General features: G+C 35.4%; 1 protein-coding gene across 6 annotated transcripts in view; it reads right to left on the bottom strand.

Annotated features, from left to right (window-relative positions):
* The window catches only part of LOC127836694 (rho guanine nucleotide exchange factor 4-like), a 139174-nt gene that overhangs the window by 75894 nt on the left and 49696 nt on the right, over positions 1-13584 (bottom strand). Inside the window, exon 1 of one of the 6 annotated variants that reach the window (XM_052363390.1) lies at positions 936-1057. The exons of the other annotated variants lie outside the window; for them this stretch is intronic. The gene's annotated coding sequence lies outside the window, so the exon portion shown is untranslated. Of the gene's footprint in view, positions 1-935; positions 1058-13584 lie in introns of those variants that run through there. 6 annotated transcript variants of the gene reach the window in all.

The following is a 13584-nucleotide window of genomic DNA, read 5'->3' as shown; positions in this document are numbered from 1 at the left end:
AGGTAATACGAGATAAAAAATTATAACATGTAAACAAAAAAATTACATTTTTTTTTTAGAAATAAAATGGCAATGCAGGGACTCGGAAGGGCAGGGTGGGGATCGGACGGAATGGGTCGCCCTTCCATTTAGGCCTAGCTGGAGCACTGAAATAAGCATGTTTGACATTAAAAAGCTTGCAAACATACAAGCTGCTTCAAGCAAAAGTAAATTTTATGCCATAAGCTGCCAGGGTACCTCCTGACCTACGCTGACTGTACATGGTCTTAAACCCATTTTTAACATGACACTGCTAATATGACATCGTTCAAAATGACATTTTTATTTAAACATGCTGTCATAGAAATCTGATTTAAAACTGTTTATAGTATCTACTGTCACTTATGATTTAAGGAGGGTGACAAATTTACTACACCAGCATACCATTATGTAGGGTCTTCTATATCCATCACGCTTTCTCCCAAATATTCTTAAAATCACATTTATCATATATACATTCCATAAGTCCATGTCATCATTCTCCACTCACATTGTGAACTTAAGTAATTATTGTCTGCAATTGTAGACAAATGATTTGAGTCGCTCCGCAAACATGTGCATATTATTGTCCCATATAGGCCTGTGCCGACACTTGCTGCTCTAATGGTATCATTTTATTAAAGTCAGTCACTTTTTACATTAAATCCAGTTTAGGCGAAGTGTCATGACTGATAAGCCAGAGTGGACGGCTCATTTAATAAAATTTATCACCAACATATGTTCAATTATCTATCAACTGGCTAAATAATTATAAATTATAATAAATAACGCCAGACCTGAGATCTTGTCATATTCACAACACACACAATTTATTCCGTGATTAATAACAGTAATTATAAATTCATAAATAATAATGATCAGCTCTCCATTTACACATTTTTAAAATTTAAAATTACCTTCCAGTCAGCAAAATGTTGTATGATTCACAAACTGTGCAATTAGCCCTTATTAAGTAATCCATTCTGAAAGCAACACATCAGCATTCAAATTTGAAATCCATGTGCACATACGGTGATTAACAAAGATTTGAATTTCCCTCTGTTTACCTCCCTCGTGGCTGCAGTGGGCAAACAAACGCACTTCACCTGTCTTAAACCTATATTGATTAATTTTACTGCCGCCAGGTAAAAGCACAGTAGACAGTAGTGTCGCAAGGGACATAATTATCTCACACATAAGGGGACAATAAAGGGTCCCTTTGTGTACAATGCAATGACAGTTGACAGATCTATAATTAGATCACAGTAATAACAGGGCCAAAGATTTAAAAGGGGTTGCAAAGGCCTTGTTACTGGACAGACTGGGTGTTAACTGTATGGTGCATAACCTACCACTATAACTGCTGAATAATTATAGGGTACTACATGTACCAATGGTGAAGAGAGTTAAGAATTATTACATGTACATGTACATTTCATTGTGTCGATTCTTAGCAAATATCAAGTTTAGGCCAGTGTTTTTTTCCACCATTTTGGGAATGGGGCCGGGTCCCTTTGAATTGGGAAAATTCGCGGTGTTTTGACTAAAATAGGGAAATGATTGTTGTTGTTGTTTTGCTACAAAATGCTTCCAAATTGAGGATACAATTAAGTGATTTCAGTATTATACTAGAAATGGCGCGGCAGAGGCCGACGCGTATCCCCACGCCGAATGTTTGACCTAGGTGTGCCCCAGGGTTGGTAATGGGGCCATGCATAGCTGAGATTGACCGTATTGTCATAAGAGAGGTTCAGTATCAATTTGAAGTGAATCGGTGTAGAAATGAAGAAATTATAGTAAAAGGCAATTTTGGGTGGGTGTGGTCTATGTGGGCGGGGCGCCCCAGGGTTGGTAATGGGGCCATGCATAGTTGAGATTGACTGTATTGTCATAAGAGAAGTTCAATATCAATTTGAAGTGAATCGGTGTAGAAATAAAGAAATTATAGTAAAGGCAATTTTGGGTGGGTGTGGTCTATGTGGGCGGGGCCCCAGGGTTGGTTATGGGGCCATGCATAGTTGAGATTGACCCTAATGTCATAAGAGAAGTTCAGTATCAATTTGAAGTGAATCCGTGTAGAAATGAAAAAATTATAGTAAATGGAATTTTTTGGTGGGTGTGGCCTATGTGGGCGGGCGCCCCAGGGTTGGGATTGGGGCCATGCATAGTTGAGATTGACCCTAATGTCATAACAAAAGTTCAGTATCAATTTGAAGTGAATCCGTGTAGAAATGAAAAAATTATAGTAAATGGAAATTTTTGGTGGGTGTAGCCTATGTGGGCGGGGCGCCCCAGGGTTGGGAATGGGGCCATGCATGGTTGAGATTGACCGTATTGTCATAAGAGAGGTCCAGTATCAATTTGAAGTGAATCGGTGTAGAAATAAAGAAGTAAATGTAAAATAACCTAAAAAAATGAGTGATAATTTCTGACGCGGCCCCACCCCAACCGCTATAACTTTTGACCCAGGGGTCAGATCAAAATTCCAAATAGTGCAGGGTCGCACATATGCTCATAGCTACCATGTGTGTAAGTTTCAAGGTTCTAGTGCTTTTAGTGTAGGAGGAGATAGTGGCCAGGACGGACGGACAGACAGACGGACGGACGGACGGCGGAGATAACCACAATATCCCCACCTTTTTTTCAAAAAGCGTGGGGATAATTAACTAAGGTTGAACTTATATGGATGAGATTGAGAGATAAACACAATATTGAGATCTAAAAAAAGTGTATGATTAGACTGCGCGGACTGATAATCTAGTTTAGGTGGAAAGTCTAGAAGACACTGTATGCACATGTATTAAGCCGCATTTCCTTAAGCTAGGCTCATTTGTAATACATGTTTCACCAGATGAAATTTCATCATACACAGCCTAGTCAGGAGTTGAAAATGAAACACTGTATTTACAAAGGTCAGTAAAGTGACAAACAAACCGATCTGAGAAGTTAAGTTATGCAAATATAATAATCTCATCTTGGATACCTGATAGGTTGATTATGGAACATTACTTGCTCAATATGGCAATATTGTTATCAGCATTCAGTAACCACTAATATCTATTGACTGGTATTACAAATAGATGTACGAATCAAGATCAATATTATCATAAAATTAATTAATTCATCCTATTAAAGAGATATTAAGGGCATTTTCACTGTTGAATTGAGCTTAAAAGAATTAACAGGTCAAAAGAGTTAGTTAAAATGTGGTTACTGACCCAGAGCTCCAGATAAGGGTCATATTTTCGTAATTACGAATTATTTTCAAGTCCGTTACGTATTTATTTTAAAATCTTGTCGTACCATTAAGAATTACAAAATCAAGTTACGAATATTATTTTTACATCGGTTCGTATCGATTTTTATTGAGTTCTTTTCGCGTATTAAAGATCTTTGCGGTGCTTATATAGAATGGTTATCGGGTTTGTTTTACAAAGCGCATTTTTTCCAATAAAAGCGGTGTATACAGTCTATCTGTCAAAACACAATGGCGGCGCCCAGAGAGCGTCCTAAAAAAACTGCAAAGCGTCCAAAAACACACTTTTAACATATTGTGCGCAAAGTGAGCCGAAGTTAAATGTTTAGAAAGACATTATAGAAAAGATCTTAAACGATGTTGTATGTTCAGTTGCCGACACAGTCGGAAAAGCTAAACAAAAACGCGACACGACGGGTCCAAACTTAAACACAAAAAAAAACATTGAACGAGTGGAAGGGAGTTCAAGGGACAAGTCCCGTGGCTAATCGTTGAAAAGATTGAAGGAAAGACCCGTTTTAATTGTGAAATATGTAAAAAAAATCATCTAAGGCATACAATCTAAGCACAGTTTGGGCATATGAAGGTATTTGAAAAATAAAATTGTATAATACTGAAAAGACACTGTTGAACTCGTATAAATAAAGTTGCTAGTTTGGTATTTTGATTTTTTTGCATGAAAATAACCATTATTATTTATTTTTAGGTCATTTAAAAAAAGAAAGAATTATTTTTCAAAACTTTGTAGTAACGTTAAGAATAAAATTTCAGAGTTAAGAATTCTTTTTGAAATCTGGTAGTAATTTATGATTTTCACAAAACCTTATCTGGAGCTCTGTGACCAATTGTCTGCAACTAATCTTGCTACCAGTTGTTTATAAAAATATATTTTATATTCAATATCTTACGTGACTCACCCAGTCCTCTAAGCCAAAATGATCCGAAAAACAAAATTGTGTCTTTGTGTCGTATGAAAGAATACGCACTAAAACTAAATTTAGGTTCACATGGTACATGCATGACCAGTTGTCAAACAAAAGTATGGTTGATATTCAAATGCATAATTTTTCCCTTTCCGGGATATTGTTTTAGTAATTGTTGATGCTGCATTAACAAATATAAGTGTATATGAAGTGAAAATACCAACAATAAGCAACGGTTGAGATAGACACCTATAAACTGTAATATGCCCATATGCCGGAGTTTATGACAAAACAATTTTTAACAGGTTCCCCACACACTTGCAGGTGTGATGAACCCTTAAACTGAGGGTAAATGTTTTCCAGCATATGCCGTTTTTTAGCTCTACTGGGGCTGCAACAGGGTGTCAATTGTCCAAAATTTGAATTCCAGAAAATTAAGCCAAGAGTCTGAGGCCGTAGGATAAAGGGAAGAGAGGGCCAAACCCCCGAGCCCTAGCTTATTGTTCTTTTTTTTATAGTCTTTCTACATGTAGGTGCAATTTCTGGTGAGTACAATGCGAAATATTATAAACAAAACCATCCGTAACACCGCATGTGTATTTGTCATTCTAAACAAATGATGTTAAGAACTTCGAAATTAAATTAAAATCAACAAACCATACCGTATCCGAAAACGACTGTCCGAAAACATGTCGCTATACATCATTTGCAAATGAAATAAATATCCATATCATTTGACTGCAGAAAATGAAAACCAGTAACCAGTAACCTAGCAAATACGCAGTCAATATATAATTTGATTAACATATTGTTTTAAAATATGATATTGCAGTGCTTTACTTTGTCAGTTACTGCTCATGTCAGTGCCAGCCGCTTACCAATCAGTAATCATTAAATAAAATCGCTACCAAGTGCAAATGTCCGGAATGCCGACGATGCTATAACAATATTTGTTCAGAAATGATCCCGCACTAAACTAATTTTGTCCCTACCCCCACCCCCCTTAAACAAACTCATCGGATTTACATTCAATTTCACCTCAAAATCAACCCTGGACGGCTCAAATCCGGATTTCCGGAATAATCCGGAAAATTGACACCCCTGCTGCAAGAACTTATGTAATGGAATGTTTCCCGTCGTCCGTCCGTGTGTCCGTACGTATAAGCGGCTTTATGCAAACTGCTCAATTTCTTTATAGCTCGCATATAAATCGCTTATATGGCGCATATATGCGGCTTATATGCAAACTGCTCGATAACTTTACAAGCGTATAAACTGCATATAAATTGCATATCACTCCCTTATACCCCGCTTATATGTATCCAATTTTTATATGCGGCTTATACGTCGCTTACATCTCATCTCTTATAAGAGACTTATATGCGAAACTTGTAAACTGCTTATATGCGACATATAATTTTGGTAAGGAATATCACTTTAATTTACAAAAAGTGATACTGGGGAAGTGACTGTGTTAATTTCCAATACATAAATTATGTATTAAATGTATCAAAAGCAGCAGTATTGAGTAAGCAAGTTATCTTATTTGTTATATGAGTTCAGATGTTCTTATTAATGTAAAACAATCATTAAAAAATGTCTACCCCATTCATAAAACCTACCTAATTCTTCTATACAATTTGATATTCCAATAAAATGCCCAGCCATTTAAGTAAAAGAAAATGCAAATAGTATCCATCCAGAAATAATCCACCAATTATCCCTAACAGTAAATGTTATTTCCTGTTATGGATACATCTAATGTACTTTTAATCACATAAATTGCATAAAAATCATTAAATGTATCATCATTATGGCGAACAGCAAAAAATGATAGTAACAAGCATGACAGGTTAATTAAATTATCATTAAAAATGTGACCACTTGATGCAACTGCCTGGGGCAATGCCTTATTTTCCACTTATATACAGTACGGATCTACAAATTACTATCTATACTATTCAGCTTGTGGTTGACACCACACTATAAGATATCATGGTTGACCTGCATCAATTTCATCACCTATTATATTTGATAAACAGATGGCCATCTATTTCAACACCTATTATATTTGATAGACAGACACATTATCATATATTCTGAATAAAAACATACATCTGGTATGTATGTTATATTGTTTCTTCAACTTTGGTTTCATATTAACAATATAACACTCAAGTGTTTTATTTCACCATTTGGGGAATGGTGCCGGGTCCCTTTTTTTAGAACAAGCACAAGCGCATAGTAACAAATCTTAGCAACCAATCAGAAGGGCTGATACCATGAGACAATTGTACATGAAACTGATTACTAAATGGAGTAAAGTGTAAAATGGACCCGATCCCAAAGCAAACAGACCCAATCCCAAACAGAAATTACAATATATATTTTTAAAAATCCCACTTTCCAAACAACATTTTTTTTTTTTTTTTGTATTATTAGGAAGAAATGTCTAATGACTAATGATTATTATACTCTATATCTCAATTTTATCTTTAAACAACCTTCACAATATATACAGTACACTCAGGGTTCGACACTAAGGCACGTCCGACAGACATTGTCTAGTAAGATCGGTGGTCGGGCTAGTAAAACTGTGGGCTAGCTTGTCCGACTGGTCGTACATAAAAAATCTATACTGATTCATACATCTATAACTAACCGAAAACCTTTTTCTCTTAATGTGTAAAATAACTCTCGTTTCCGTTATTTACATCAGAACAAAACTAGCGTATATAAATAAACGCGGAGCATTCACATGATTCATCGCTATTTTTAGACGCGAAGGAGAGCTTCCCGCAGAAATTGCTTGTTTCCATTGGTAAAGTTCTCGTGGTTATTAATGATTTTCTGCAGTGTCTTAGAACTTTACATCATGTTTTTACGACTTCTATCAAAAATCGGTATCATCAATGTAAACATTTTGGTGTAGCAAATGAGAGAATGTAGTTTAAAGAATGGCTTTGTTCAAGATTGGATTTTTGTCCGACAAATAAGTTAATAAAGAAGAATCCGACGGTAAAACTGACACAGATTATGATGGAAAAGGGGCCTTGGAGCTGTGGTTGCATGGAGCACAGCGGTCAAGGAGGCCAGAATTTGATGACGTTGAATAAATGTCACCTGCTGTACAGACATCATTTGTTTTAACTGGTGATAAACAGTGAAATTAAAAAAAAAAATTATATTGTTAAATAGTTTTATTTTATTTTTTACTCTGTGCATCAAAATAACTTTCTTGTGTTGACGAATTATTTACTGATAAAACCTGATTAAACAGTTACACGACACAATTTTGTTTATTTGCTTTGTCATTTAATTTATTATGGTCTAGTAGACATCAGATTCGGGCTAGTGCATATTAAGAGGAGCTGGTCCGATGGTCTGGCTGTAAAAAAAGTTAATGTCGAACTCTGACACTCCACGCGTTTTCCAAAAAAAACGCGCTCCCTCAGCGTTTTTTCCTGCTAGCGAGTGTTCACGCAGCGTTGGAAGAGCAAGGTGAACTCGATAAAACGCTCGGCGTTACGCCGCGTTAGCTATTTCCCGCGGCGTGTATTACTTATGCCTAGTCGGTAAATGCAGACAATTTCTGTTCTTACCAGTGCTTGCCGCGCAACGCCGCGTTAGCAGTGTGCCACTGGGCATGCCAAAAAATAAAAACATTGTTATAAAAAATTGTTTAAATACTGTAGTACATGTATAAAAAAGATAATTGTATAGAAAATTAATACGAATAAAAATTATGTTTTTTAATTCACAGGTACGTCTACAATATGAATGAATATAAGACATTTGACAAATTTATATTTTAATCATAACACATATAACACAAGAATAAATGTTCCGTAAAATTTCCAAATGAGAATAATAATTAGTAATCCGAAACACACTACGATTTTTAATGTTAAGACGACGTTTACAAATGCCTCCAATATACAGTCATCATGTATATTTCTCGACAAAAGTGCGCGAAAATTATGCTGCAATGTACAAGGTCAAGGTATACTCCTGCAAAGCGTGCATGTATTGATTTTTTTATACAAACTTTGTAGCGCAGAGAACATTGAATTTTGTTGATTTCGGTTAAAAGTTTCTTTGGTATTTTTTAACAAAATTATATTGCGAATAAGTTGATATTTCCTCCAAATAATTTCAAATCGAACACGCCGAATCTTTATCGTTACGGTATTTTAGTAGAGTAATTATTTTAACAGTAATTGTACTGTAAACTGATTAAAGAAGACACCTGGGCGGAACTGGATTTTAAGTGTTTGACGTTATGAAAACACCCAAAGCTTGTCTACTGACTTTTTGTGTAGACTGTTGTCTGCGGTGTTTTGACAAAAGAGATTAATATGTGTGAATGTCACTCCGCCGATTTGGTCCGTAATTACTGGTTAACATTGTTTTGAATGTCGACGCAACAAGAATACAACTGTGAATATTAAATGCATCTACATGTATCAACTCAATAGTTACCACCTTCTTTTAGCAATCAATGGAATAACGTGCCTACAAAGAGAAAATAAATGCATTAGCGAGCAGGCAATTAAAACCATTCCTTATGCATTCGTTGAATGTGTTTACTTGTGTAAGTTATGCCTTTAGACAGGAAGCGGCTTTTCTTTGATTACGTCAAACTGTCAATTCACACAGAATTGCGAGATTTTTAGGGTCCTTGGTCATTTGTTTACATGTTCAGTATAGAAAATCACCTGCTAACATGAAAACTTTGGATTAAATAATCAAAATAAAAAGAATGTTGCAAACTGTGTTTTTATTAATTGGTAAGTATTAGTTAAAAGACGACGTTTTGTTTGTCGTAAATCAACGAGTTTCTATACAACAACAACTACTTCTACAACCAGGTCGGGATCGATCTATCTTGGTAGGGTTTTTTTTAATTGTTAATATTATACTACATGTACATGTATGTACTTGTAATAAATGTAATTTTATTTGAAAATCAGGACGTCAAACAAAATTAAATTGATCGTTATCTCGTAAAACGCGGAGTTTCCTCGCATTGCCAACGCGGAGGGCCGCCGCGTCGGCTTATCAGTTTTGCTTATCGTTAACCACCGCGTCCAAAATCATGCAAACACTGCGTATCGTGGGATTTTCTTAATCTCCCTCCAGGTCAATCCCCGCGGAGTAGCGAGGGAAATTGGGGAAAATGCGTGGAGTGTACTGTACTATAATTTATAATATGATTTTTTTCCAAAGTGGCCAAGAAAAGACCTGTTGTGTCAATATTTGTTGGTAAAAAAATCCCAATTTGGTCCTTTTTGTCGATAAAAAATTCCAAAATTTGCAACTTTTATTAATTCAAAAAATCCCCATTTGACAAGACTCCTTTTCCCAAAATGGCTGGAAAAAAACCTACAAGTCTAGCCAGTATTGTTTTTAAACAATGCCGATTTCAATGCACTTTTGGTTGTTATCTCCAAGAATGAACATTTAACTATAGATTGACATGCGTGTTTTTGTATTTGTTCTCTTTCAAAATTTGTATGTATTCATTTTAAGGACCCATACTTTTAATAGACATGCTAAGTTGGTTTCATGATTGTTATTGATGTAATTGGGCAAATTAACCAGATCAATTTAGTTGGCAGTACACCCGAAATAACTGATTTCATTAATGGGTATATTTGCTGTTTATGAGCCAAGGTAGTGTAGTGATTTAAGGTCACTTCAAACAGCCTTGCTGGGTTCGATTCCCCATTAAAGCTCTGTGTTTTTACAATAATGGCGAGGAGGCAAACACGAACTGTGATTCAGAACGTGCGAGTGAGTTGTCTAATGGCTTTAAGGAGCCGCTTGTGAAGCGGTCAATACTATAGCAAAGTGTCAATGTGACATGCTGTAGATGGCATGTCTGGCCTGGAAACATTAAGAGGGGGAGGAGTGTAGTGATTTAAGGTCTCTTCCAACAGCCTTGCTGTTCAGCTAGCTTTTCAGCGACGTGGTTAGAGTGTCTGATTTCCACTCAGGAGGTTGTGGGTTCTATCCCCATTGGAGCTCTGTGTTTTTACAATAACAGGGATGGAAATTAGTGGTTGCCCGTTAGCCCGGGGCAAGTAGATATTTTTTCCCGGGCAACTCAATTTCAAATGTTGGTAGTCCGGCCGGGCAACTAGCTTTTATTAAAGCTTAAAACAATTTAAATGTGCAATTAGACATTTAATAAAATTTGGCAACTGTGGATGAATAATCAGTTTTATAATTCATTTCAGACTTGTAAAAAGACGTAATAAACAGAAAGTGTGTCATGCTAGCAATGTTTACATTTAATTATCCATTATTTTCTTTAAATAAATAACCTACACTGACACTACATAAAAATGGTACCGGGCTCGTAACTCTATAACTGGGCAACTGAAATACTAAAAATGGTTGCCCGTGCGGGCAACCAATCGTGAAAAGTTAGTTTCCATCCCTGAATAATCTCATCCTTGTCGCCATTATTGTACAAACACGGAGTTTCAATGGGGGATCAAACCAACAACCTCTGGAGTAGTAGTTAGACACTAACCACGTCGCTGATAAGCTAGCTCAACAGCAAGGCTGTTGAAAGTGACCTTAAATCACTACACTATAAACAAGAGATGTGTTTGTCAGAAACATAATGCCCCCTACTGTGCCGCTTTGATTTTGTGTTTTTGACCTTCGACCTTGAAGGATAACCTTGACCTTTCAGCACTCAAAATGTGCAGCTTCATGAGATACACATGCATCATGCATGCCAAATATCAAGTTGCTATCTGAAGGGACATAGAAGTTATGATCATTTTTTTAAACCTAAACGCGAAACCTAAACATAAAGAGTGACGGAAGGACGGACGGTCCGATCACTATATACCCTCCTTCGGGGCCATAAAAAATAATCGGGAACAGTATTCAGTAGTCAGTACATTACCAATGAATAGAATTGTATTTGAATACTTGAAGAAGTTAATTACGATGCTTTTCAATGCAAAATAAGTTAAAATTAGGGCTGTCACGATTCACCGGTATATCGGTATATCGCTGTGCATGTCGTGAAAAAAATCGCACCGCGGTACGGCGTTGCCACACCGTTTTTTTTTATATTATTATATTGGCACAGATATAAATACATTACATAATTATTTTGATATAGATATCGTTTTGATAAATGTAGAAGCGATTCAAAAGGGCTAAATTAATAATCCATTAATATCCAGGTCAAGCAAGCGCTTCCACTTGTAGATGTTTAACTTTCACGTTTAAAATACGGCGATGTATGGGTCCGTACCTTTTTTGGAATTAGGAACAGATTTCCTTTGCAAATAAGTTCATAATTATCCAAAAGATGTTTATTTTATTTCTTATTTTCTTTCTTAAGTATGTCGATCGTTCAAAGCATGGCACTTCCGAATCATGTTATCTTAAGATTCTGAATAAGCCGAGGAAGAGTCAGAACGCTACGGATTTTCAATACTGGGCCCGCTGACTCCGCATTTTGAACATGCCCTTCAAGTGTTCGATTTACACAGATCGTAGTGACAGCAATTGTAAACAACATGGCGGACATTTTAGAAAAAGACGCGAACAATAGGAGGTTTTTGTGTGACATCACAAGAGGGGTTTTCCGTTACTAAAAATAGATTGGCCGTCAACTTCTTGATCGCGGCCAATTACATTGTATCAGAGTTAAGGTCGTCGGAAGACTTAATACTTACAATTTCACAAAACAAAACTATAAATACCCGTATTTAAAAAAAATAAGAATTTAATAAATGATATTTCAAAAATAATAATACATATAATAATTTGAATATTATTATAAGTGGTGTGGATGCGATAGTGTTATTTTTCATTCGCGATTGAAATTTAGTGTAAGGGCTGCATTGAATCAGTTATAAAACAAAGCCCTAAAATAGCTCAATACATTTCAATCTTGAAATGTATTTTTAATTTTCTTTTACATTAAATGAATTTTCGTTTCGTAAACATTGAATGAAAATATTAATAAATTTAAGCATTCAAATTGAAAAAAACACCTGCATATTTTGCAAATTGAACTGTCTTTGCATGTACACGTATATTGAAAACTCGTCTGTAGTGATAATGAGCGATACAAATCTAGCATTTATGATACCATTAATCTACACATTTAATTTATTTAACGCAAGTATTTTATATCCCTATAATGACCAAACGCGATTGCTTGTTTTCATGATGATTTTTCGAACACTGCAGTAACGCACGATCTTTACACATTATAGCAGAGTTAACATTTGCAGGTACCCGTTAAATACGTTAATTGTGTAAATGTGTACAATATTTTAAATGTATAGTTATTAAACACTTTATTGTTATATTTAAACTGGCTAATATATATACTTAAAAGTTCCTAGCTGTTAATCCATTTCGGACAAATTTCTATTTTTAAATATGTTCAAATATTTTATTAAAGCAACTGTTAAGTTTGTGACTTAATATGTCGAGAGATGACATGGAGGTTTCATAAATTGTGTTTAATGACCAGACACATGTGGTTTATGCAGAGACCCCATACAGAGTAATACAAGTATTGGTCCCTGGGTTTATGACACACTGTTTTCTTAGTAATTGTCTGTCTGGATCATATCGAGATAATTGGTTTGTGATAAAGAAAGGGGCAATTAAACACTGGGTTAAAATGTTGAAACAAAGAGTGTGAAAATTGGTGTGAACAATTAAATAAAAAAACATTAACATTTATCAAGAAGATTTAGTTAATCTGTAACAAGGTAAGTTTTTACAGACAAATAAATTCAAGTCAGTTTCTATATGTTGATTACATAAAATCAATCAATTTGTTGTGTTTTTTTCGTCCTTATTTGTGTTCGTTCATTGCATTCAATTTAATCTGAAAGAATTTCAATTTCTGAGTATTTTTTGTTCTTCAAAAGGGTCGCGAATATGTTTGTAACCTTATTACGATGCGCTTCATCAATGCAAACAATAGCAGAATGGTCGCAGTTTTGACGGCCAAAATTTGAGCATGCGCAAACGTGACGTCATTATCGGAATCCCCAAAACCTCCTATAACAATGACTACTTCTATCAAGTTTATTCACAGGAGTTTGAAATTTTATCAATATAGCTAATCTAATGGCTAAAAAAAAAAATACCCCTATATAGTATAAAGACTAGTTTCTTTCACCGGCCTTTTGATTATTATACCATGAATCGATGTAGGGTACCCTGTTTTTCCAGTAATTTCCCTTGTAAACTGGAAAATGGGCGGGTCCGGGGTCTGCTGCGTTGCACTCCTGTAGTCTTTATACTATATAGGGGTATTTTTTTTTTTAGCCATTAGATTAGCTATATTGATAAAATTTCAAACTCCTGTGGTTTATTACAGTTTTTTAT

This window comes from Dreissena polymorpha, chromosome 6 (genome assembly GCF_020536995.1).
Source record: "Dreissena polymorpha isolate Duluth1 chromosome 6, UMN_Dpol_1.0, whole genome shotgun sequence".
NCBI lineage: Eukaryota > Metazoa > Mollusca > Bivalvia > Myida > Dreissenidae > Dreissena > Dreissena polymorpha.
The sequence above is the reverse complement of the archived record's forward strand: the minus strand, read 5'-3'. Positions and strand labels throughout refer to the sequence as shown.